We start from the raw sequence: 23,620 nt of genomic DNA, 5'->3' as shown, positions 1-23,620 counted from the left end.
TCTGTCACTAGTAAAATGTTAAAATACAATTCTTGCAATGTTTTTGTTGCAAAAAATGATCAAAATACACAGCTATGGATGACTGGAAATTTAGTTTGGAGGACAAGGAGCTGATATATTATTACAATTTAGCAGATTGCAAACACACACACGCTTATTGCTATACACACATGCATTCTCTTTCTGTAAGAGTCGATAGGAGCTTCTTTCTTCCTTGGCTCACTTCTGGATGCATATACCAGTGGCGGACCACAGCTTTGTGAGCTGGACAGAACAATGGCATCCCCAGGAAGTCCCTCCCTGCCATATTCCCCCACATCCTCTTCTGTTCGACCTAGTATTCTATCCTCAACTAGACCCAGGGGTCTGGGGATCCTCAGTAATGCAGCCTCATTGATTTATAATTCCGTGCTGTGCTGGCATCCAAGGGTAGAAATTACACATGTTGACAATGGGAGCACTGCTTGTTCGAGCCAAGGTAAAGGTCATCATTTAGATGCTGTGGCTTTGTTCCCAAGTCTCTTGAATGGTGTATTAACATCCAGAGTGCATGCAATCCACCAAGTTAAAACACAGCAAGGATGCTCCATCATGAAAAAGCCAGTGCACTTTGATAATGCTGCACACGGCTGCATACCACTGATGTCTGCAGTTTGTATGTTCTGTATGGACTAATGTTGGTTTGCCAGCTGCCAGTTTTGCTCAATTCATCAACAATATTTTTGAGCTGATGCACCTCTTGGTGAATGAATGACAAACTCAAATGCAAGGTTGGTAAACATTAACATAAGTGTTTCTGAAGGAAGTGCTTGAGCTGGAATGGAGTGAAATCTTCACTACCTCCCTCAGGAAAGCTTTCTCTCAACAACAAGCCATTTTTCAAATTTAACACACCCTCTCTTGTCCCAAGTTAAATATCTCTCAGTAGAGCGTGCCTTCTGAAGTGCATACGTGAACTCTGCGCTGTGCATAGCTGAATAGATAAGGGACATGTTGATTGAAAGGATTCAATTTAATTTAAGTTTTAATCTTACTCGGTAGCAAACACACAATATATTCATACAATATGAATATATACACTCTCTACTTTTTTACTGTATTAGCACCAACAAACCGTATTTGTAACCACACCTTAATCCTCTTTGCTGAGTAAGACTTAAAATCCCCAGGCTAGTCAATTAGTCTATACCAGGTCTCAGCTTAAATTTTAACTGTATGGATGAGTCTTGTGCCCTAATAGAACACATGCAGCAGTTTTTTAGCCTCTGAAATACAAGCCAGTCAAAATATCTGTTTAACCGGTTAGGTTTACTGGTAGGGATTGGGTTAAGTCTATATTTTTGGACATTAATGTTGATCCAGGATCATCAGAAGATGTTGATCCAGGAACATGTCTTACTTGGCAAAATCACGGTGACCATTTATATCTATATAAGCAATTGTGGTTTTATAAATCAGTACTGTATACATTGCAAAATTATCAGTAAATGAACAAAACTGAATATGAGCTTGGTTTAAACCAACTGAAATTGTCAACCAAAAATACATTTAATAAAAAATGTATAAAAAAAAATAATAGAGCAAATGGGTCTAATTCATTCTATAATGCATTAAATCATAATTGTTTACTTCAAACTTTACGTAAAATAAAGCTACAATCTCTTTCTTTTTCTCTTTCTGTATATATAATCATAATAATTTTATGGATAATATATTAAAATAAAATTTCAGTCCACAAGCTATTTGTTTCACAATTGTTTGGTGGAATTTCTATTTTATAAAAAGGCATTCGCCTTGGCAATTTCACAAGCCTATGGTACTTTGCTTTAAACTCAATAGGAGAATGACCGTGTCAAGGTCCCAATTGCAATTGCATTTGTTTCAAATGATTAGTGTCAATAATTACCTAACTATTAATGAAATGCATCTGCTATCGCAAACAACATCATTATGGATTGGTTAATTGGACGAGTTTAGGCATATTAGCCAATATTACATCTAAACATGGAGGGGTGCTGCTTTATGGTCCATTTTAAGCTAATTGCATTTTGGGTCCTTGTTACAAGCATCATGATTGTGCATCTGCCATGAGAATCTCTCTCTCTCTCTCTCTCTGAATCAATGTATGATATAAATGTAATTATTAAGTCGGTGAAGGTGTGGACAGCTGTGCATTTTTGCATCCCCGTCAACCATCCAACATAGCATTAACAAAACATGTTCTGATTATCTGCTTGGAGAAAACAGGTTTAGATATTTAGAGCATGAAATGATGTATGTTAAACCACACAGTGTATGTTTAAGGGAACAATTCAGGTTCAGTAAACTGGAATATCTTTTCTGGACAAAGAAAAAAACAATGTGAACAATGTGGCTTATAGTGAAGCACTCCTAATGGAAGTGAATAGGATCAGTCTGTAAACAGCAAAATAGTTGCTATTTCAATAGTATAGCCACAAAATTGTATAAACCTATCCAAGTGTACAATTTTACTGCCAAGACAACAAAGCCTTAAACCATAAAATAATCATAAAAAAATAAGGAGAACAACTTAATTCAATGTTTTAATAAAAGAGTCAAGTTATAACTTTTAAATAAGCTTTAACATTTACAGTATGCTTTTAAATTCTCAATAAATTGTACCAATTGACATTTTTTTAGGTGTGTGTGTGTGTGTGTGTGCGTGTGCGTGTGTGTGTGTGTGTGTTAGTCAGTCAATCAACAACACTCCACAGTTGCAGTCAACTAAGCTTAACTGAACCTGGAATATTATGAGATGGTGGAGGAAGGAGGATGGTTGAGGATGCACTATGCCTGCATTTGTTCTTGTCCTCTTCCTAATAACAATAGTGTCACCTAACACAGTACAGAAACTTGAAACATTGCTTTAGAATGATACCAAAGGCAAGGACGTTAGGTGAAGGTCAGACGAGAAGCCTCTCATCATAGCAGAACCTGGGGCAGACTGATCTCCTACTTAGATTCTCTCCCCTTCTCTCCTCACTTACAGCTAAAACTCCAGTCTAAATCGTCCATTCTTCTACATCACATCACCCATTTGACCCTGGCTATTGCTTGATGTCAACCCAGACTCAAAAACTCAGCACCACTTTAGCTTGAGGTGGCCTGTGTCCACCAGCTCCATGGAAGGTTGATTGCAAAGGCGACATGGGTGTCAGGGTCACTGTCAGCCACTATTGGTCTTAATCCATCCCTCCAGAGCCAGTGGTGTCCATTCGTTCCCCTGAGCACCTGCTGACATTGCCCTCTACTCTTCACTACACTCTTCTCAGGCTGTGCAACAACCATCAAGCCCTGTCATACCACACCATCCATTCCCCCAAGCGCCCTGCACATCACAGGGCTGGGGCTGAAACAGGATGGAAGACGTCCTCTTAAGTTAGCATTGCTACAGGCTACATGTTTCAGTTTGGAACAGCCCCTGGAAGACATGGCAGACTCTGTCTTTGTCATTTAATTGAGACTCTTTGACTTCTTAAGGTATTCATTATACAGTATGAGGCAATACAGGTCTAACACTGAGAAATGTGGAAAAGAAAGAGAAGTGAAGTGCACAATTTACCCATGAGAGGTTTCTCATTAAGAAACAAATACATCACAGTGCATCTGTGTGATTTAAAATGGCAGTTCTTAATTTTTTGCTCCAGGCCAAATTTTAGCTTAGACATCAAGAGGAGACCCAACACCATAGCAGAAGTAAAACCCTTAAAACAAAATATTACAGTTAAATTAGTCATGAAATGAAAAAAAAAAGAAAAAAAAAAGAAAATGCAACATTTCAAAGGTTACTCCCCAAAGCTCACTCCCCAGTTTAAAATATGAGACACCCTTCTAAAACATGTCAAACCATTCTAAATGAATGTAGACAAACTGCAACTAAAAAACAATGCATATGCATTCAAAAGATAGAATTTTTACAAATGCATTTGTGAATATGGTTCACGTAAGGTAGGCAATAGGCAGCACCCCCCTGAAATGAATTTTGTTACAGAATTAATATTCTTTACAAATATTAGAATTTTTGATGCATAATAAAATTTCATGACCATTTAATATATACTGTATATATATATATATCCTGACAAAGAAGATCATCTAATGTTATTTTTAAATGTTTTGTTTGCAAAATCTGGCAGAACTTTACTTATGTCCTTTGCATAGTGCCAGCTTGTTTTCCACCAGACTTCAGGAACCCTTGAGGATTAGTGCTACCATCTGTCTGTATATACCATCCAGATGTGTAATATGAATACATTGATAAATATGTTTATGTTGACAGAAAACAGAGGGCTGTAAAGTGTAACAATCAAAAGAGGAGCAGCAGTGCCATATCCCTGCTAAATATGGCCAACGTGCAATGAATCTCTCCGGTCATTCAGTGGTCTACACTTGCCTTAGGGATCAAATCAACAAGCAACTGAAAGATGGCAGATGGGGCCAGTGCCCAATTTAGAGCTTCTTTTTTTTCTTTTATTTAGACTGGCGGCAATGAGGAGGCATGACTGTTTTTGTGGTGGCCATGCCAACATAACATCACTCTGATGAGCACTAATGATCTGAAGCCCTGTGACAGAGTTATCCAAGCTCGTTTGTGGGAAAGTAAGAGTCACGCAACTAAAGGTCACAGTCTGCAAAATATGGAAATATAAAATTACAAATATAAATACAATTATAAATATAGTGAAAGTAAAAAGCCGAATCATCTATTTCAGGTACACTAGCAAAAGCTCTTGTACTGTTTGAAATTCATGTTTCCTGTGTTACTTATAAACTACGAAGCATGTTTTCTGATGCAGAAAAGCTTGTTCATGCATTCATGACCTCTAGACTGGACTATTGTAATGCACTGCTAGGTGGTTCCCCTGCATCCTCAATAAACAAGCTACAGGTAGTCCAAAATGCAGCGGCCAGAGTCCTAACCAGTCAAGAAAATATGTTCAAATTAAGCCAATTTTACAGTCGCTGCACTGGCTATCTATCATGTTCCATATCAGTAACGAAATATTATTACTTACATATAACACGCTTACACGCTACAATTCATTACGTTTCCTAAGGTTGCAAAACTCTGGACTTTTGGAAGAACCTAGGATATCAAAGTCGAGTAAAAGAGGTAGAGCTTTTTCACATTTGGCTCCCAAACTCTAGAACAGCCTTCCTGATAATGTGCAGGGTTCAGACACACTCTATCTATTTAACTCTGGATTAAAGATACATCTCTTTGGCCAAGCATTCAAATCTTGTACTGCAATTATATCTGATCACATTATTATTCTTAAGATTGGGTTAAACAAATCAATTTTGCTTGATTGGAACACCAGCTACACTAATTATGTCTCTCTTTTTTTTTTTTTCTGTTTTTGCCTTTAGATAAGATTCAGTCTGGATCCAGCCCTTACAAAGACCTGAGATGACCAAACACCTGAGAAGAAATCATCCCAACCACACAGAGGACCTCAGATGACGCCAACCCTGAAAAAAAAACATACAGAACTACCAAATATTGCTATTTTTTATTGCAACACATAATACTTGCTTTTAATAGTGTTCAAAGTCTGATTGATTAAGTCTTTAATTGATATTGCTGTACATTTCTGCCACATGTACATAAACTGACAGTCACCACTGATAGGCTACTACCAAATATATTGTAGAAACTTATTTTTATGTAAAGTTGCTTTGCAATGATTTGTATCATGAACAGCACTATACAGATAAACTTGAATTGAATTGTACTACTGAAGGATTGTATATTTAACCTATTTAGTCTTTGGCGTAAATTACATGCATTTGATGCCCAATCCTGTGGAATCTGTGTTTTCTTCATAAGCTGGATGAGGACGCATGACTTTTGAAATATATCAGAATACAATTTGTAATATTTATATTCACAATTGCCGATGTTTTTATCCTAAACTGTTAAGGTATCATTTCATCCATTCCCTGGGAATTGAACCCATGACCTTGGAGTTGTCAACGCCATGCTATACTGTTTTGTGCTACAGTGTTAAATGTAACAACACACACATCCATTTTCAGTGTTGCCGCAAGGGCCGCTTTAGTGGTGTGTCTTTCTGACTCTAGATATTATAATTAACATATCTTTTGGTTCATCTGGTAGTTTACAAGGTCACAAGTTTGATTTCTAGGCAATTAATAAAAATGACATGCATTATACTGCAAGTTACTCTAAATTAAAACATCTGCCAAACTGTATTGTAAAAATAAAGACAAATTAATGAACTTCACCCGAATGATAGAAATGTTTTTCCCCCGAAAATAATACAAGATTGCACAATACACATACATAACAAGAATCCACACTCTCAATGTGTTGTCCACCCTGCCAGAATTAGATTAAACCAGACTATAATGGTATGTTTTCATAATTTTTACAGGGTTTTGTGAACTTGACACCCAATCTTACTGGGCTAAACCAGCTAATACCAGCTTGACATGGCTAGAACTCCAGTTAAACCAGCTTAAACTGGACAAGATCAGCAAACCACCTTAGGCTGGATTTGCAGTGGCTGTTTTTTTAGCTGCATTTAGTTGCATAACTCAAGTGGTTGTGGTCTCGCAGGAATGCAACTGAGACATATTTTTTTTTATAGTAGTCAGAGAAAGAAATACCTTTTCATTAGTCCGTGTAATTCCAAACCGAAGCAGTAAATCTTTGACTTAAAATTATATTTGAAAGAAAATCAATCAGGTACATGATCAAAGCATCTCTGTGTGTTCAGACTGCATCACAGTCACCTTGCCTCCCACTTTTAGGTTCACAGGACATCTCATATCCTAGGACATATACCATGATCCCATCATTTCCACCATCAAACAACACATTTAACATACAAAATTATCGAGATGACCATGAGAGCACCTTCAGGCATGGCTGAGCTTCAGCTTCATGCAGTGGCAAACCTCTTCAGATGCCATGTGTGTTGATGCATCTGGCTAGACTGGGAACAAGTGATCCTGGCAATGCAGCGAAAGGCTTTTTCTGTGACTACATCTGCCAGTGCATTCTCATTTCCATCCAAGACCCTCGAAGGCCTGTTTCATAACAGCAAGCAGGCAGACTACGCTACTCCTGTTGCATAGCAATTACCCCATTTAAATATTCATAGCACTGTATGTTTTGAAAAATCACGTTTAAGGATTGTTTGAATGATAACTTGGAAAAATCTATATATATGGAAAAGCTGATTTTATATATTCCAATCTAGACTCTGCACATCAAACTGAGATTGTACAAGAAACGCAACTGCAAATCAAGCAGCAGCCGTCTCAAATTCAAAGCTCCCTCTTTAAACACAAACCAGCAGACCCAAGGACTGCACAACTCTGCCCAGTTAGCGCTCAATAAAACATCAAAGACAGAACAGAAAGACAACATTATCACACTCTCGCTTTCTTTCTCCATCCGGCTGCTTTTCTTTTTCTCTCTCAATCCGATTGAATTCAGCCATGTATTACTGACAAGACAGATTATTCATCACATTTCCAAACCACTCAGACAGAGAAAATCTCTGTCTTTTTCTCCTCCAACATTCACACATAATGAGAATCGTTCTGTCACATTCAGATCCGTCCTCGGTAAACTCCTCACATTAACAGACCGCCTAATCGGTTTCTATCTGCAGGCTAAGTCACGGGCGTACCGGTAACAGGAGTGGAGAGAATCATCACTATGGACAGGATAACATAGGGGCCAGTTTCAACAGTTCAGGGTTATTTATTATTCAATTATTTTAAATATTTCAGGGCAGACAGGATGTGCATGCAATCATGAATATTTCAGTCCCTCCTACAAAGGAGGGGGCCACTTATCCACTACCGTCAGGGGAGCGCTCACACACTCCTATAAGGAGCTGTGGGACATTCACGCCCAAACCCAAACGGTTGTCCTTCAGTCAGGAAATAAATAAAAAATAATACAAAAAAAATCATATTCTGTTCCCTCTCCATCTGACCTCAGTTGAGTGAAGCAGCAGCACAGATATGAGGCTGTCAAACCCCCTCCATCATGTCTTCAATCTCTACTTGCATTTTCACACCCCTCTTTCCTCAAACGTAGTCACAAGACGGCCACTAAATTGTTTCATGCAAAGGTGCGGCGGTTGAACTCGTGGGAGAAGTGACAGCAAAAGTAATTACTTTGGGCACAAGGAAAATAAAAAAAACTGACAACAATCGGTCAGCCATCAACTCTGAAAGTTGCGAGAAACATCTCAAGGTGTAGATTTAAATATTTACCCTCAGAATGACATATAGCTGGTTTTAACCCCCTCCTCCCAAACCCTCACCTCTATTTCTGACAAATGGGGGACACTATCAAAATGAGGAGTGTCCTGCAATGTAATTATCCCCTATGTCCCCCAACATACCCGTAATATCCACTAAGGTGCAAAGGAATAAATCATAGTTTTAACGCTAGACCTAAGGACTGATTAAAATGTAATCCATTCCAGGAGTCTTCAACTTTAATTAAACAGAACAATTTATGTAAATAGTTCACAAAAACAACTCTGTCTTACATTACCACCCCCATTTCCTTTTCAGCAGTCATTGCGGTAGACTGATCAGCTCTGTCAAACCTGAATTGCACTTGGTCGCACATGCAAGACATCAAACTTGACTAACATCTTACCTTAAAATGCTATTTGTGATCCTATACTCCTCAGGCTGGCTGAAGAAAGGCAATGCACCACCAAAATCTCAAAGACCCAAAATAACAAACACAAGAGCCTGAGATGCAAATCTATTTTCAACTATATTCGTCCTTGCTTCAGATTTTCCTTGATTACTCCCTGCTTTTATAATCCCATTTTTTTCTTCCCCATTATTCTTTTTTTCTCCCCTTGAAAGTCTTCTGTTTTCAGTGCCGGGGCTGAGGGATGCTGCCTGTCTCTGTGAGACTGAGGGAGGAAAAAAAGAGAGAGAGAGAGAAACGGAGGCAGCTCTCCTCCTCGTGTGCAAGGTCCTCCCGTCAGTGGCTGAAGGCAGCAGCTGCGCTCCAAACCTTGAAGAATCCAGCCGTGCACTGCTCCGCTTAGCTCATCCTCCACAAGAGCTCACATCCCGGAGAACTTTCAGACTTGTACGCAGAATCCTTAATCAAGATCGAGGCTGGAAAGGAGCAAAACCTTTAGTATTTAATCCGGGTGTCAGTTATTATGATTTTTTTGGATCGTGGATTTAATTGTCTCTTCTCCCACCCGGCACAATGTCTAGATGCTCGGAGTATTGAACATTGTGCTCGCTCTCTTTCGCTCTCTCTCTCTCTCTCACACACACACACACGCTTGCACATATGCACACACACGCACTCCCTCCCTCTCACAATTCTTTCCACCCCCTCCATCCATCCATCTCTCCCTCCCTCTTTCTCACTCTGTCGCTGCATGAGAGTCTGACAATTACTGCATTTGTGTTCTGAGTTATGTCAAAGATAAATAATTTTTTCCACTTTCCTTGAGCAGGAATAACACGTGGCTCCACATGTGAAGGAGAACGTGCAAATGACGTAAAAAAAAATATAATGATAATGAAGATAAAGCATGCTCTTCACATCTGCTCCTGTCTCCTGAGCAAGCACACCATCCACCCCTCAAAGGAGAAAACTGTACCAGTACCGGCAGAAGGGTCACCATTCAGTGTTGGCCAACTGTCAAGAGTGATTGAGGAGGTAGATGAAAATAGAAGCAGATGAAGCAAGCAGATCAGAGCACTACCAAGAAGCAAGGACAATACACATCGAACAGCAACCGCGGAATCATATAATTAGCGGCATAAACAGAATTGCCAGCTCCCTTATCGCCTCGACACACATATGCAGGGAGAAAAGCCTCCGGGGGGTTAGTGAATGAGAGGCAGTGGCAGAACTAATAAAAACAAAAAGAGGATTGGCCTGAACAATAGTATGAAGCGGAAGAGTCTTGCTGTATCTGCGCCTAACCGGGACACACACAAATAAACAGAGATGATGTATTTGGCCTACTAAGTTGTTTGGAACTACTTTTAATGAACGATTCTGCAGACACAAACATTTTGAGGTGTGGGTAGCCTATATTTTTGATTAGCTGCATGGTTTTACTAGTGTTTGCATTAAAAATGTAATTTTACGATGTTAAATGGAGTCAGCTTAATATGTAGGTTGATTTCCCCAGAGAGTGTATACAGGGACTTTTACTATCACTGTTGTTCATTTCAGCCTTCCAAACATTTCAAAATATATGTTTTTTTAGGGGGGTGGGACCATCTAGTTCAATAGCAATGGTAGGGGGAAGTGGTCTGGAAACCTGTCTCAAAACAGTCATTGTTTTGATATATGCTTAAATCTAAAGTATGTAATTTCTATGTATAGTAAAAAAGTGTATTAATTTGTTAACATTAGAGATAATTAGCAGTTATTGAAACTGGTATACTGTTAAGTATAACAGTATACATTATTCAGCATCAAACAATGAACAATAGCAAATGTTTTAATTCATATTGAGCTACTACACTATTTAAAAGGTTCTTATGTAAAAAGTGTTCCCTACTGTTAGTTTTATTATATTATATTATATTATATTATATTATATTATATTATATTATATTATATTATATTATATTATATTATATTATATTATATTATATTATATTATGAAGTAATTTTATCACTAATCCTTGAATCTGTCACCCAACGATGCAGCAACTCTGTCTAGAAACCAGTACTAGCACTTTTAAGAAAATGTTTTATCATAAATCTAGGTTATCATGCAACTTTAATTAACCGGCACCTTTAGAAAACTTGAGGAGTTTGCATAAGAGCAGACCACATGAACAGTAAGAAGGTGTAGAAACTCATTTGTACATTCCGACATATTAAATATTGAAAGTCAATTTCACCAATGCCACTTGGCTCATTTTCTGGCATAAAAGGATACTAAATTGTTACTCCATCTGTTGTGCTTTTGCAGAATCTCACATATTTGCAGATTAATAAACAAACAAACAAAAAAAACAAAAATAAATACATTTTCATATAATATGTTTGAATATGTTTAAATGTCTGATTCCAACATAGTGTGATGATTTGTCTCGAAAAGCTTCATGTTCTATGAAAAAAATGCACATAATCACCAAAAGCCTCCAAGTTCACTCAGTCTGGCACCAGACATTAATAACTCAGCAGAAATCCATCAATCCCCACAATGACACAGAACAAAGACTTAACAACTGCCATTGCCAGATAAATAATTACGGTTTAGATGTTTTAGTCATCTTTTGTGTCGGTTAGTCATGATGTTATACATCAAGGCCATAACAACAGATACAACTGACTGTAACCATTCTAATTTATTCTAATTAAACCAAAGCAATGCTGACATTATACAGTCTAAAGGACAGTGTTTAAGAATGAGGCACAATATGTTCTTAGGCTCAATCATTAATAGAGAGTCTGTCACTGTGGACATACTCCGATCACAATGAAGTCAAAATGAGAATAACATTTAATGTGGTATAACATGGTAACATTACAGTTACAGTATGAACTGATAATGAACTGCTGAACAATTTAGTATTGACGGTCTTCACAATAAAATCAACAGGGCTTCAGTTCATCTCTAACAGAAGAATCTTAAAGGCCTGATTTTCTCCCTCCTGTGGTGTTGATAATGGAGAAGACGACACATTTGGCCTGATCCACATCTTAAGAGTTGTTTTAGCCTTTCAGTCAAATGTTTTAGAGGGAGAAAAAAAACATTCCAACAAGGGTAAGTAAATTGTGTTTAATATTTCTAATGAATGCTGAATAATAGAGAAAACCTCATCTGTGCCAAGCCATCAAGCATCCATTCATAAATGACTTTGATTGAGAGGATCTGGTGGCCAGCAGTCACACGCAGAACAAATAATACATTATTTTAGAAAAAAAAATAATAATAAAAAAAAAAAAAAAATATGAAGCAGTCTGCCAAAAAACAGCAACTCCTCCTTTTGAAAAGTTTTAACTGAATACTAAATGAATACGTAGCTCACTCACAAATTGCTGTTTCACCATTTACTCCAAACAATTTATTTCCTTTCTTTAGCTCTTTTTATTTTTTTTTTATTTTTTTTTATTTCAAAACTAAAAAATAGCTCCAAAAAGCATAAACACACTACCTTTCAAAGGATAATATACATTTTTTAATGACTGACAAAAAGGCTCATGCTCATTGCTCTAGTTTGCATTTATTTGACTTACAGATTAAAGTGTAAAATGTCAAATTATTCCTGTGTGGTGAAGCAGAATATCTAAAGTGTATTCCTCTAATAACAAAAATCTGACTGAAATATGTTTTCTGTAACTTAAATCTTCATATATAAGCTACATTGTTTGATCAATATAAACTTGCTCTCACATAGCTATGCTTAAGATTAGCACTCAGTCCTTTCATCCAGTCACATGGCACTATAGGTGCTGGGTCCGTACCTTGTTTCATGCATAGTTGTAATAGAAGCGAGTAAAAAGTGTAACTCAAACTGTGTGTTCTGTGTATGCAGTGCAACCTGCAGATAAGCAAGGCTAAGCCTTCTGGCAGATACCATGGCAGGACCAGTACAGAATCCCATTTTCCACATGCACCTATTCACCAAGGATCTAGTCATGTTGTTCAGTGTAGTATGCAGAGTTACCAGTGGGTCCTTAACCCATCGATCGTCACGTTATGATGCCTGAGCGGAAAGGTGTGTCACTGAACATAAGGTCAAATAAATGAGTGTAAATAGTCAAGCGCTCTTGCTTAGTCTGCTGAAAAATGACAGGATTTGTCAGAGTCATGGTGCAGTGAGTAGTGTGGATGTTGTTGTGATCCTTCTCCAGTCATGCTTCTCTCAACTGTCTCAGACAGGATTTTACCCTCCAAGTCTCTTCAGAATTTGTTTAGGATGTATTTACACCTGGTGTTAGCATCCACCTCAAGTGAAACAATCGCAAGCGGTCATCTGAGAAATACTGCTGTTTAGACTTGGTAGTACCATGCATCTAGAATGTGTACTCTGTGACCAGAATCAGATTGCAATGGGAGGGTTTCCTAAATTGTGTTTCCAAAAAAAGGTCAAACGTCAATGAACCAGATCCACCTAGTTATCATAAAATTAGTTATCATTTTGATGACAAGAATGAGTAATTTCATTGGAATAGTATAACGTTATAATTAAGGTCAACCAGAGAGAGGTGAAGAGGGTAGAGGGATAAAATGTGTACCTGAGAAACAAAAAACAAAAAAATAAATAAATAAAACATGTATCCTTTCATTATTAATTCATTATGATATTGAATCAACACAAAATGAACACATAATGATGATGAAATGATGATGAAAAAATACTAACCATAAAATGCACAAATCCACCATTTTGTTAAATACAAAATAATACTAAAATAGAAGCTTTGAACATCGTGAGGTAAATCAATAAATAAATAAATTAATTAATTAAACTAGTTTAGATCTCAGAGAGGCTGCTAGAAACTATTTGGTCATTGTTAGTTAGCACTCTAATGTTTTGATTTGTTGGACAGACTTTTTCACACTTTCATCGTGAAGTTAGAACTACTGATTAGTCCCTCAAGTATCCTTTACAAAACCTTCATGGACACTTGAGCCTCAAGGTTTTTATAATGACTTCACTCGCCAACGGATCAACAAAGCAACTCATATAGCATGTCTAAGCATATCTAATTAGCATAATATGGCTCATTAGTCCTAATTAAAACTAGAGTGGTGACAGGCTGTCTAAACGAACTCCCATATAAGACTGTACTGTAAGTTCAGTGTTAATTACTAGGTACATCGACTGGAATGGTGTCATAAAAATGAAGTTCAGAACAGTAAAATTAAGCAGTTGGGATGCCCTTTGATGCTTGTTTAAAGTAAAAAAAAATAAAAAAATAAAAAATAAAAAAATAATAATAATAAGTTAAACACACCAGGTAAAGCTTTGTAAAAAGAGAATGCTGTTTTAAAAGTACACTAAGATGTTTTAGTTATATGCACAACTAACATTTCCAGTATATATTCTTTTAATGTTATAGTTATACAATATTACAAAATCAATTTTTCCCGAATATCAGCGCAATTTCAAGTGTTATGCTGATCTCATGCAATTCAATAAAAAAAAAAAAATAGTTTTGTAAAAAAAAAAAAAAAAAAAAAAAATACACTGTAAAAAACAATATTGATGTTTTACTGTATGTTTGATATAAATAAAAAAAATGCTTGGTAAGGGGAAAAGAATGATCTGCACAAATGTTTTAATGATTAGTATGATGCAAGTATTGTAAAACATTCAGATGGGCTATTTACTTCAGATAGTATGATGCCTTAGTAAGCAGCAGCTTGTCTGAGCAGTACATAGCAAGATAACTCTCTAGGTTTTGGAAAAGAGCCATAGAAACTGATGAAGGACATTTCTTTTCTATGTATAAAGTGCTAATTAACTGAATAAAACAGCAGACTGTTCCTCATCACAGTAAAATATTCATTAAACAATGAATAAATGAAAATATCCTACAGTTCAGCTATATCTGTTAGGACTAATTAAGACACTCGTATTAGAAGATGCACATAAGAGCTTTTGAAAGCTCAGGCCAGAACCAGAAAGAGAAACCTGTGTGTGGGTATGACAGCCTGCTGACCATATGCTACTGCTGAGACCACCCATGGAGCAGCCGCAGAGGGTCCAGCAACCAGCCACAGTAACCAGGACTTCCAGCAGGGCATCAATGACATATAACAATGTCAGAATTATATTTTGAATTAAATGGCCAGCAAAAATCCATCCGTTTCCTACAGCACACATCCTTCCAGATCTTACAGTCAGTCACTGTTTGAAGCACAGTAGACAGCATGTACTGCATTAAATGTACAAGATCTGCCAATGAGATGTACAGGAAGTCCTTAAAAGCCAAATCAAGAACAAATGTTTTGTCAAAAACTAGAACAAAAAGTTTAGTAATAAAGGGATGGGTGATCTTTGCACAGACTTAATACATTCAGAATTTGTAGCAGTGTTTAATCCCGTGTTTAATAATAATAATAATAATAATAATAATAATAATAATAATAATAATAATAATGATAATAATAATATTATTATTATTATTATTATTATTATTATTATTATTATTATTATTATTATTGTTGTTGTTATCTCTGCTTTTACAACAAGACAATTTTGCCAGCATGCATACTTCCTTCTCATCTCTGAAGCCAACAAACATTTATTTAAGTTTGGACCTCAGGGGAGTTCAGCTTTGCCCATTTACAGTTGAAGTCAAAAGTTTGCATACACCTTGCAGAATCTGCAACATTTTAATTATTTTACCAAAATAAAAGGGATCATGCAAGATCCATGTTATTTTTTCAGTACTGGTTTGAATCATATGTATCATATAAAATATATTTACGTATAGTCCACAAGAGAAAATAATAGTCACATTTATAAAAATGACCCCATTCAAAAGTTTACATACATTTGATTATTAATACTGTGTTTGTACTGTACTGTACTGTGAATTTGAACCCTTTCCAACAATGACTGTGTGATTTTGAGAACCCCCCACCCGTTCCTCAGTCTCTGTGAGTGTCTTTGAACCATAGTGATGAGAGTTCAAAGACCAGCTTTGAAGGACATCTGAGCAATGTTTGCCATCTAGCACCCATATTGGCCTGTCTGCAGTCACACTGAGTATTTTACATCAATGTTGATTGAATAAATTGTTATTTTCAGATTTGTATTCTTACTATAATGGATCAGAGGATATACACATTACATATGAAACCTTCGGCACAGATACTGTAAATTTAAAAAAGTATATTTTATAACTTTTGCAGACATTTCAAGAAGAAATTGCAACACGCTCTAATTTTGTATATAAATCCTCATATAAATAGGACATGTTCTATGTTCGATGTGATTTTACACCAAAAAATATTTGGTTCTGTTATTTTGATAAAGCAGTTTCAGCATTCAAATTCAAATTTATCACAAAACCCAAACAATAAATGTTGCTCTTTAACGTGACATGACAAATCACTATAGCTGTTTAGTTAGATGTAGGTGCATCAGGAAGGCCTCAGTGATGTAAACATCTATACAACTAACACTATCCTGTATTTATCTCAGAAAAAAAAAAAAAAAAAAAAAAACTATCTAGACGGCAAGCTAGAAAAGTTAACTCAAGAATAGGTCCTTTTTAAGTAATTGGATGTGTCCACCACATCCAGTGCTCTTTTTGTTTTCTGTTTTATTAAGTAACCAATAATGGTTTGAGAAATCACTTAAAAAGATACAATGCGTAAGGGAACTTTCATAATGAATAAAATTGAATCATGAACAATTAAAGCCTGTTTTGCAAACCCATCTGACCAGTTTGATCACAATTTGTCATTATTCGCTTTGTGATGGAAAACACACGACTGGAATGTTGAAACATTAGGGGAAAATTAAAATCCAAGGTAAGGATATGGTCATCTACCATCAAACAAATAATTGTTTAAAAAATTATAATAATGATAAATTCACAAACCAAACAAGTGAGTCTGTTTTAGCTAGTGATTAAGTGAATCATTCCTTCAAATTCACTCACACCTGTGCTTTCATTGTGTGACAATTAACCTCTTATAACCTCTTACCTTTTAATTGTTTAAAATGTTTGAATAAATGTAATTGCCAAATAATGTTGTTTTGCTGTTGTTTGCAGTCCTTTGAGCTCATTTTTACAATATAAACATTTGAATAGAGGTAGAACAATAAGAATTTTCTTTAACTCTGCATAATGCATTTTTTTTTTTCTGGATCAAATTGTCTGCCAAACCATTTCATATCCATTTAACTGAACCTACTGTATGTCTTTTTACATACAACAAGCAAACAGAATTGTCATTTGTTTGATGAGAGGAAGGCATTATGAATAGGTAGGACATTGAACTAAACTAATGATACATGAGTTCATGATATTTGCACATGAAATGTTGCTTTGATGACTGTTATACAGATCTGCATTTATTGAGCACAAAGGACATCTCCAATCTTGCCACAGTAGAATGGACTTAGCTTAGGTAAGATAACTCGTGCATATCACTCATAATACCATAATAACTCAACTGATTAGCCCCTCAGCACATCGGCCATTATAAGATCCTGTATGTTTACAGGCTAGACCTCTACACCATTCATTCCCACATCTACACATACTGAGTGACAACTCACTACGTAATAGTCATGACTCTTTCCACCCACCTTCAGGAAACAAAAGGTCAGGATGACACACAAGGGACAAATACATGAGTGTATGTGACAGGAAGTCAAAGAAAAGAGACTTGATTTATGCAGGCAAATGTCAGACAACTTGATCATAGAGTGTGAAAGTGCCGCTTTACACTCCGAAGTGTCAGAGGCGGATCTTGTTGGATCTGACAGCGCCTGACAGTCGATTCATTTTCTATTGAAAACACAAAGCATTATGATATTGCTCAAGTCAATTTCACGCTTTATTTCGTCAGTGTGTTTTCAAAAGAAACTTTGTAATGTTCCTGCAGTCAAACAGCTTTAGACGGTCCTACAATGCAGATCGCTATATATCTGTCCTGAATATTAATTTAATTTCCAGCAGAGATTAATTTCTAGTGTAGACGTTTTAGTTTCTCATGCAGGATTACTTGCTTCTTTCCCCACTGAAGGAAAACGGAGGCTGGGAATACAATTTCAGTGGTTTAGCAACCTGTGACCTACATTAATTCATCAATTTATTGTAGTTTTTAAACTTTAGGAGTAATGATCTGGCCATTTATTTCTTGGTGTGCTGGTGCTAATGGAACAGTGATATTACTCCAATAAATCTCCTGTCACATTCACAGAGCTCTTGGCATTCATGGAGTGCTATAGCATGCCCTCCCTCCCCATACACACACACCTGACCAAATCTGACCATTTTCAAAGGTCAACAAATTAAGTCATCATCTGTATCATGTTGACCTTTTATTGAACCTAAATGACAACCATTAACTGGAGAAAATATCTTAAAGGTTACCTGTAGCGAAAGCACACGTTCAACTGACACTCGCAATAAACCTACTACAGTGAAATGACCAGACCGAGGTACTTACGCACTACTGATACATAAAGCCTTAATCTTAAAATCAATATAATGTGAATTCCAGCCACCTACCCACTCCCTGTTCCTCCTCCTAACACCTCACAGGCCTGACTATGACTAGCGCTGCAATATTTATCACATTCCATGCACACGTCCCTTTCAGGGCCTAAAGTAATTTGTGCTGGCACATTCAACTGGACTAATGTATCAAGGCAATGACACAAACGACTTAAAATGGGACAGAGGCCCAAATCGTAATGAATCACAGTTCTGATAAAGGCCTCAAGGGTCACTGGGGTAAATTCATAAAAACAATTGCACTACTTTATGTGTGAGTTTTGCGACACAAAATCATGAGTTTTATTCGCCAGGTGCTAAAACCCCTTATGGACCCTTTTCACAGTCATAAGTTGGGCAGACTTCTACAGTGATGAACGAAACTACAACAAATATAATTTTTGAACTCCCATTTGCTCTAATATATATAAAGTGTTTCTGTGACTTGAAAAAAATACTGAGATATTGATTAAAGTGGTCAGAGGAGTGAAAGATTTCACATGCATCATCACTCCCTCATGCGTTGTATTATAAACACTCATGCAACAACATTACAGTGATAGTTCACCCAAAGATGAAAATTCTGTCATCATTTACTCTCCGTTAAGTTTTTCTAAACCTGTATGAGTTTCTTTATTCTGCTGAAAATAAAAGAAGATTTTGAAGACTGGGACCAAACAGTCACTGATAGCCATTGACTTCAATAGTTAATGTTAATATATGAATAGCTGATTTGCAAAAAAAAAAAAAACACCCGTTTCTTACCCATTTTCAAAAATCTTTTTATTTTGTATTATTATGTTATTTTTTTATTTGTGTTTTATTACGCTAGCTGTATTTTTTTATTTTTTATTTAGTTTGTTACCAAATCAAAACAACCCAACCGCAGTTTGATTGAGATTAATTTGAATCCACAATGAAAAAACAAACAAACAAAAAAACAAAATTTTTGATTATTGTTACCTGTTTTTGCAAATTAACTCTTCATATAATTAATAAATCATCCTAGTTAATATATAATAATAATAATAATAATAATAATAATAATAAAGAATAAAAAGAACAGGGTACCCTTTATTTTAAGGTGTCCTTGTTACAGTGTAATTATACATTTAAGTTCTGAGTATTGCTAATTAACTACATGTAAAGTACTTATTATATGGTTAGGGTTTATTTTATGGTTACATGCATGCAGTTATGCATATTTTTTTTATTTTTTATTATTACAATGGTAAGTACATGTTAAGTATAACAAGGGCACCTTAAAATAAAGTCTTACCAAAGAACATACGTTATTTTTCTCTTTTGTTTCCCGTTATATATATATATATATATATATATATATATATATATATATATATATATATATATATATATATATATATATTTTTTTTTTTTTTTTTTTTTATTTATTTATTTATTTATTTATTTATTTTTTTTTCTATACTAGATTAACAATGTTAAAAACCGTCAATGGCACTGTCATTACTTTTGGGACAAACACACCTCCTTATGTAAATTAAGCTCATTATAGATTGAGTTTTATGCACAAAGCACGGCTCAATTAATTTTGGAATTTCATTTAAATGAGTTCTCTACTATATGACACATATAACTGCTATGGACAAAAACACAGTCTTTGTTACAGATGCCAACGGACACTGTAACTGATAATTATGATGTGATGGCTGAAGAGTGAAAAATCAGTCATGCTGTGAACAAGTAGGAGTGACCAGGATCCACTGTTCAGCTCGGGCAGTGGACCTTATTTCATCATAATTAACCAGGAAGATGACTAACAGAAGCGGAGTCCTTCAATCCGGCGCACGCCTTGCCCGTGTGTTTGGTCATTTGCATACAGTAATGAATCTCTAAAAACCAAGGAGGGAGGGTTTTAAGTGTCATTATCTTCATATTATCATTTGTTCACAAGGTAGTTCCAAGGCATTTTTCAAAGCAAAAACTTCTAATGGCTAATAATATTCCTGGAGAGAATGGGTGTGAGATATCCTCTCAGTCTAAATTAAAATTGCTTACATGTTTTAATGCACTGAAGGACTAGAAATCTGGATTTCATTCATTCTAAAGCATTACACATACAGTACGCTATATTTATTTATTTTTTCAATAATTTATAAATAAATGAATATGTATACATTTATTAATATGCATATACATGAAAAAAGTTAAAAATAAATAAATGCAACAAATGATCAGCCACCAAATTCTGGTTGCCTAAACTTTTTACAATATCACTTCTCTTTCTATCTGTATTTTTTTGTTCTACAAAACCAGGTTCATGATATGGTGCAAAATCTGAGAGTACAATTGTGAGAGTACTTTAGCACTGGGTCTCAGCTGAGTTTAAAGTAACAACACTGAGAATGAAACACATGTTGTGCCAGAGAGGTTAATTGGACAGGAAATGTATCTCTCTGGAAGTCAAATGTACAGGAGTACTTTTCATTGCTGCATCTGCAAGGCAGCTCACCGCTTGATTGATGTCGGCTGTGGTAATGGAATGACTTTAATGTATGTGACTTCAGCTTCACAATTAAAGCTAATGCAAAACATCAATCAACAAAGTCGATTTGTTTTAAAATGTCCAAATTGAGCAAGATTTTCATCTCTGATTGTATCTCTTGATCAAGTGCTGCTCATCTGCTTACGACATTAATTGAGAATGTCATTCAAAAATGTTCGTTTTAAAAACACATATTAAATTAAATCTGACCCTTTTTGTTTTACCGACTTATTTTCCTTCTTAAATTACTGATAAGACAGGTCTTACATCCTACTCCAACTACTTCAACTACTTCATGAGTTAACACATAATGATCTTTATTATATGGCTCTCTGAATACTTAATTGTAATCACAGCATTTTGAGGTCAAGTGATTTTTAATGACCAAAAAACTGTATAAATCACACACCCTTCCTAGTAACCAATTTCCTACATTGTGCTTTAATGTCACTGTTTAATGTTTAATGTCAGCTAATAATTAACACAAATTAAACCCTCAACAAGATAATAAGGATCGTAGATTAGATGAAAAACGAACTTTTCGGAATACAAACTTGTCACTTTGTAAAAATTCTTCTACAGATCAAAACAGCATCTGATTCAGTTATTTAGCACAAAATAAAGTCTGTTTAGCTACTAGCTGCAATGCACTGAAACAAAACACAAATTGAAACATCAAAACCAGCATCCAGGTGTTAACTGACTGCCTTGTTCAACATCCCCGGAGACCTCTTCACAATACCATGAGAAATGATCACAACAGTATCTGCATTGAGGAGTTGGGCTAAATCCTCATGTGATGGGAGGGTACCCGACAGCTATGCAAATTTCACCCCTTTTTATGCAAGTGGAGGTAATTAGGCATAGCAAATTGTTTCTGATGTGAGAGAGAACAAACCGGAGAAGAGGCCTCATTTGTAAGATGCAATGTTTGAGGTCTCCTCCCCCATTTTCTCTCATTCACCCTCATTCTGCAATCAAAATACACACCTGCCTATCACTGCTGCAAAAGACCTGCATAACGTCTGCATGTTTAATACGTTTGATGAATGTTGATTACATCCGGCTTATGATTGCAAATATACAAAATAATTATCTTGGAATTGAAACTACAATGTTGTTGTAGGAACAACACTTAATTTGATTCCTACTTATAAAATAAGTGTACTAAAGTACCCCGACATTAAATGGGTCATGATAATATTACAAATAGCACAGTTTGAAAATATATTTGAAAAATTAAACATAGACATTAATATTCATGTCTAAGGTTGGGTATCATTTTAGTTTGATCAATTCAAACAATGATTCCGCTTACTGTTTTCCTGAATACCATGAACAAAAATCAGCCTGCTACATAAAAATTATACTTCTGTAGAATGATTTTTACATAGTGACAAGTTTGTATTCCGAAATGTTCTTTTTTCATCGAATCTATGGTCCTCATTATCTTGTTGAGGGTTTGATTTGTGTTAATTATTAGCTGACACTAAACTTTAAACAATGACATTAAAGCACAATGTAGGAAATTACAAATAAGATTACAAATAGCACAGTTAGAAAATATATTTGAAAAATTAAACATAGACACTGACATTCATGTCTAGGGTTGGGTATCATTTTAATTTGATCAATTCTAACTCTGATTCCGCTTATTGTTTTCCTGAATACCATGAACAAAAATCAGCCTGCTGCAAAAACTATACTCTTATAAGAGCTATTTGTGTGCAAAATAGAGCTACACAATTCTCGATAAATTGAGACTTTTATATTGTAATTATTTTATAGCTCACCCACAATTATGAAGAAAACATTAGACAACTAAAAAACAAAAAACAAAAAACTAAATCTATTTAGGAATTTATGAATGGAAATATTCAATGACTTACTCGTTACTGGATGTTTTTGAATGAATCTCTTGAATGAATGATTCATAGACAAATACATTTTTAACAGCCTCTCCATGCCACCTAAAACTAAAAGATGCACAAACAGAAATTGATAGGTGGAGCTGAAATTTTACTTTTATAACAAGTGTCCGATTCCTGACCTTAAGTAACCGATTCTGGAATTGGAATAAATAAATAAAACATACTACAAAATATTAAGCAACACGACTGTCTTCAACAATGATAATAATAATAATGAACAATCTGTTTTATACATAGAAAGAGTTCACATGACTTTAATGCATGGTGCGCTGCATGGTGCGCTACACGGCCATCACAATATATTGTATTATTATAGGATGGAACACATGCCTCATATGCTCAGGAAATTGAAGCAATGAACTTTCCACCCGACAGCGATAGTTTCATTAATCTTATCTAAAGCATGTCAGCAGATTCACCTGCAACAGACTCATTCTTCTGTCAAGATTGCTGGCTCTGTAAAGCTAACCTCATCTCCATATCGCATACTGCCTTCGCTGAATATTTGTTATATAATTAACCATGCCCATGTTGACTCAGCAAAAACATTCACATTTAGTATAATGATGCATGTGCCAGTGGGCTTTGTATTTAATGTTCTTTGGCTGGAGAATGATTTATGGACACTACTTAAAGGAAATACATTGAAAGCAACAACAATGGGGTCCTTTTTAATTGGCAATCTTTAGTTATTACAGGGATTATCAAAACTTAGTGAGATCTTTCCTGACATGACATCAGTCATGGAGCGAGATGTGAGAATTGCTAGCGGGGCAATGACATATATTAACCCTCCATTTTCCACAGAGTTCTATCATCAAAACAATGTCAAAAGAGCAACATTTCAATTTATGTCTAGCCTATGACTGGCACTTTCTCATCATAATGCCTAGAGCACAGCGGGACAGATTAATTAAAGAGACACAGTTAAAAGAGAAAAAAATAAATAAATAA

At 35.6% G+C, this 23,620-nt stretch overlaps 1 protein-coding gene across 3 annotated transcripts in view; it reads right to left on the bottom strand.

The window, feature by feature from the left end:
- The window catches only part of lingo2 (leucine rich repeat and Ig domain containing 2), a 326,054-nt gene that overhangs the window by 213,976 nt on the left and 88,458 nt on the right, over positions 1-23,620 (bottom strand). Inside the window, exon 1 of one of the 3 annotated variants that reach the window (XM_052574214.1) lies at positions 8,675-9,352. The exons of the other annotated variants lie outside the window; for them this stretch is intronic. The gene's annotated coding sequence lies outside the window, so the exon portion shown is untranslated. Of the gene's footprint in view, positions 1-8,674; positions 9,353-23,620 lie in introns of those variants that run through there. 3 annotated transcript variants of the gene reach the window in all.

This window comes from Carassius gibelio, chromosome B14, assembly GCF_023724105.1.
Source record: "Carassius gibelio isolate Cgi1373 ecotype wild population from Czech Republic chromosome B14, carGib1.2-hapl.c, whole genome shotgun sequence".
In the NCBI taxonomy this organism is placed as follows: domain Eukaryota; kingdom Metazoa; phylum Chordata; class Actinopteri; order Cypriniformes; family Cyprinidae; genus Carassius; species Carassius gibelio.
Note: the sequence above shows the minus strand (reverse complement) of the source record. Positions and strands in the feature narration are given on the sequence as shown.